Source organism: Notolepis coatsorum (genome assembly GCF_963971535.1).
Source record: "Notolepis coatsorum genome assembly, chromosome: 20".
Taxonomy (NCBI): domain Eukaryota; kingdom Metazoa; phylum Chordata; class Actinopteri; order Aulopiformes; family Paralepididae; genus Notolepis; species Notolepis coatsorum.
In genome coordinates this window covers 19,645,234-19,649,914 of record NC_140184.1, presented here as the reverse complement: position 1 = coordinate 19,649,914, position 4,681 = coordinate 19,645,234, and the positions used below count along the sequence as shown (strand labels likewise).

The 4,681-nt window shown below is 45.0% G+C and overlaps 1 pseudogene across 1 annotated transcript; it reads left to right on the top strand.

The window, feature by feature from the left end:
* Positions 1-1,484: 1,484 nt before the first annotated feature.
* LOC311247406 (hatching enzyme 1.2-like) lies at positions 1,485-2,284 on the top strand (annotated as a pseudogene). Its single transcript has one exon. The product of its transcript is annotated as a hatching enzyme 1.2-like (transcript).
* The last annotated feature ends 2,397 nt before the right edge of the window (positions 2,285-4,681 follow it).

Below are 4,681 nucleotides of genomic sequence, written 5' to 3'. Positions count from 1 at the left end.
TTTCCCCCCGACGCCTCCTTTATCTTACCCTCCTTTCAGAGTGTCAGAAATGCAGCTGAAATATCTCCTGAAGAAGACAGCACAATCCCCGATGCCAAACCTTAATCACGGTGGTTGATGAGATTGGGGTGTGTGTGTGTGTGTGTGCGGGGGGGTGCTGTTTGAGAGAGAGGAGAGAGAGAGAGAGAGGAGAGAGAGAGAGAGAGGAGAGAGAGAGAGGAGAGAGAGAGAGAGAGAGAGAGAGAGAGAGAGAGGAGAGAGAGAGAGAGAGAGGAAGAGAGAGAGAGAGAGAGAAAAAAGTGGGGGGGGAGAGACAGAGAGAGAGAGAAAGCACACATTCTTTCACAATTCATCTTTACACTTTATGAGGATTGGGGGGGGGGGGGGTGAAGGAACAGTAATATATGTCTATGTGATAATTAACAAATTCACTGAAGTAGCATTCATATGAACGCAGACTTCAACGAAGGTACCAACGTGGGCGACTACTATTCACTGTACTTAAAAATGTGAAAAGTACAGAACTGCCTGTAAGGCCTAATATCATCTTGCAACATATTTGTTTTATTTAATCCCATTCAACCTGGGATTTTCCTTTCATAATAAAATACTCTACCAAATTATAACATAGCATTAGCTAGTATGCATCAGCAAATGAATGCTCCTGAAGCGCTCTCTAAAGTTGTCATGCTCTCTAGGGAATCCTGGGATGTTGATGAGTTTATGTACAACGGCATGGGCTGTTCTGTACAATTTAGACTTCATTTTTGACTGGAGAGCCACCCTGGTCACAACCACAGCAACGTGTCCCATAGGATCCTATTACCATCCTCTACATATGCAAGAGCTCCAAAAGGTCGTACATCATCATACTCACTGAGGGACATACTGAGGCATATGGCTGCTGCCCACATTTTTTATATTTCGTCATAAAATACATGCTTGGGATTTCATTCATGCAGCTGATGGTGAATAACAACAGTACTGAGGTTGTGTAAATGTAATCTTTAACATATGTATGTGGACTAAGAGAGTGGAAAGGGTAAATGAATGAAATACAATCAGAATGAAGGTGAACAAAGCTGAGCTTTATTAGTGTCACTTGTGAGTTTTCAGTTTTGTCAGTGTAATTTAATACTGTATACATAAAGGTGTAAATATAATTGTGTGCGTCACACCCAGACAAAACATAATGGAGAAACACTTCTCCATAGTGGGCGTGGAGACTAGCATGGATTAGACCTGTGTTGAAACAGTAGGTTTGTCCATGGAGTCCCCCCCTTCAGAAGTTTACTTAGGCCTAGCAGTCTGGACCCAAGCCCTTAATCACCAACAGACACACCTGTAGAGGAGAGTATAAAGGCTCTGGACTGAACAGTCAGACATCAAGCTTCAAGGAGTCTCTCAAAATCATCTCCAGGACCAAGCAGACATCCAGAGAACCGCCGCTACCAGAACCCAAGGGGTCACCAGAGAGCCTGAAGATGATTCCTCTAAGCCTCCTCCTGCTCCTGCTGGTGTGTCTCTCCCGGGCCTACCCTCTCATGGTGGAAGGAAGTGGAGCAGAGTTCCAGGTGTATGACCATGAGGCTGCAGACCTCGACCTCAGCACCAGGATTCTGTCCTCCAACAATGGCTCCGGGGAGATACTGGTGGAGGGAGACCTGGTGGCACCCAGAACCAGAAACGCCATGTACTGTTGGTACAACAATTGCCTGTGGAGGAAGGCCTCCAACGGCTCTGTGATGATTCCATACACAATGAGCAGTGACTTCTCTTACTGGCACAAGATGAAGATCCACCATGCATGAAGACCTTCCATGACAACACCTGCATCCGCTTTGTGCCCCGTCATGACCAGAATGACTACATCAGCATTGAGAACAGAGATGGATGCTTCTCCTCTCTGGGCAGGACGGGAGGCAGACAGGTGCTCTCTCTCAACAAAGGGGGCTGTCTCTACCATGGTATCATCCAGCACGAGATCAACCATGCTCTGGGCTTCCAGCACGAGCAGACCAGATCCGATCGTGACCAGTATGTCCGAATCAACTGGAGCAACATTGAACCTAGAATGGCCTACAACTTCCACAGGCAGTACACCAATAACCTGGACACCCCCTATGACTACTCCTCCATCATGCACTATGGCAGAACAGCCTTCTCCATCAAGCACGGACAGGACAGCATCACCCCCATTCCTGACCCCAATGTGCAGATTGGACAGAGACAGGATCTGTCCGACATTGACATTCTGAGGATCAACCGACTCTACGGCTGCTGAGAAGAATACCTGGTTACTGATAAGGAAAATAAAAAATGTAGTCTACAAATGAATCAAGTCTCATGCACATACACACAAAAACACAGAGTTTTGTAATACTATGCACTAGAAAAATATGATGGTAGTTTTGAATATAATTCTGATGAATTGAAATAAATGGTTGTATAAATATTTCACATCATTCTTAATAACTAAGTGGGCTGCTTTGGTTCGCATTGAATTGAGCCAAGCAAAATAAAAACACATTGAACAAAGAAACACAATTAGATGTACCACAGTAGTGGTTACATTATTTCCCACTTCTGCCGTTTTCTCCCATGGCTTTCCTGGCACGGATCCCCCCAGGGGTCTTCTTGAGCGAGTGCTTTGATGTTGGCCCGCTGTGCCCTGAGTGGGATGGCAGTGGGGGCATGGAATGAGTTTGGGATGACAGAAAGAGAGGAGCACCAGGGGGGCCTCTCACATCGCAGCAAAAGCACCCAGGCTTTCTTACAACACACTGTACCTGGGCCCAGTCATCCCGCAATCAAGGGTTGGGTGCAACGGTTAGGGTCCCTGTGGGAGTAAATTCCTGCTCCCTTCTGTATGTATTATGTGGCCTTCTCTCTGCCTGACTTTAGGTGTGGTAGCACAAGTATATACAGCAACTAGAAAGGTGCGCCCCGCAGAGTGCAAATCTCCACCAGGCGGCACGCGCTTTCACACCAGCAGGGCGGAGGTAAACATAATGCGTGGAGAAAGGCTTAGCGAGCCTCAGTGCTCGAGCGCACACACACGCACTGTATACGTTTGAAATGAATCGTTCCAGCAAAGTATACGCTTCTATTATTTAAATTACTTGTTTTAATGGGTATCATAGTAGTAAGTCCTACTGTAGAACATGACATATTAGCATGACATCAGATCAGTGGCGGCCCACCTATAGGGGGCGCTGGGGCGCCGCCCCCCCCTGGTAAAGAGAGCAGGAGAAGAAGAACATGTTTTATTTTCATTTAAATTTTAGACCCCTAAAAATAAAATAAACATGTTTAACCCTTTAATCGCCAATGACGTGTTAAGACGTCATTCCTTGCCATGCGTAATCTGCCAATGACGTCGTACAGCGTCTTTGAGATCAATATTTCAAAAATCTGTCATGGCAATCATATTTCACCCACGGAGACTTGACGGGTGCTGCAGATCTCCTCTCAACTCTCCAACGGTTCAAGACCGCCATCTGATGGCCGATCGGCGAATCGCCAAAACCCGAAGTGAGCGGCCAGAAGTGGTGCTCACCCATATTTCGTCCGGCCACTCGCTATCGCTCCCGGGGCTCCATCTCGACACACTGCATAATCGATCGGTTGCCCTAACTCAATAAACAACGTTATTTGGACGTATATAGTATTATACAACCTGGAACTGGACCAACAAGATCGACATCCCATAATAACGATCTTTTTGCTCCAGTAGCATCGCCCAACGCTACGAGGAAGCTGCGGTGAGTTTCAGCGTGTTTGATTATTATTATCCATATAAACTGCTCTGATCTATATATCGCCCATACTACATAAATGATTTAACGTCGGCCACGGACTTATAACCCCCCCCCCCCCCGGTCACCAGCAGATGATGAGGCATGACGTTTAGGACCTTGTACAATTGAAATTTTTTATCTGACGTCAATCGGTATCAAACTACATTTGATGATCTAATATATGTATTTATGGCTATAACTCACGTTCTGCAGAATGCTGCAGAAAACGATAAAAACATATTTATACTTTAGACTATAGTAATAATGTCAATTTAGCAATACAATTTAAAAAGTTATAGCCCTGCAAAGAAGGGGAACATCTCCATAGACTTACAGTGGTGGCAGAGAGGGGATTAAGATCAGAATAATCCCTGGCAGATAAAAGGTTAAAATGAATAATATTTACTCATTTTAAGTATGTTTGTGTTTCAAATGCACAATAACGTTAATATATCAAATATAAATCATTGTTTTGTGATTCACATGACGTCACTGTCTGATATGTTATAGAGAGTACCTCTAAAGCTGGGCGCATAGATGTAGCGCGCACACTGTGCGCGTCACTGTATCATCGCAGCCAATTAAATAGATCAAGCAAATACATTTCGCCTATCAGTGTGTTCAAATATGATGTAATATGATGTAATCAGGGCGCGTTTTTCTAGCGCTGCAAGCAAGCAGGGTCCTGGTGTGTTGTCACTCCCCCAGTCCACACAACGGAGAGTTTGCTAGCTTACTAGTAGCTACCATGGATCATAGAGGCAGGACATTACAACCTCGAATGCAGGTAAATCCCTCAAAACAATACCTTTTGAGAGATGAACACTGGAGTGAAAGAGTTTCGACCTCATCAGCCTGATATCTCCTCAATTCAGAAACAA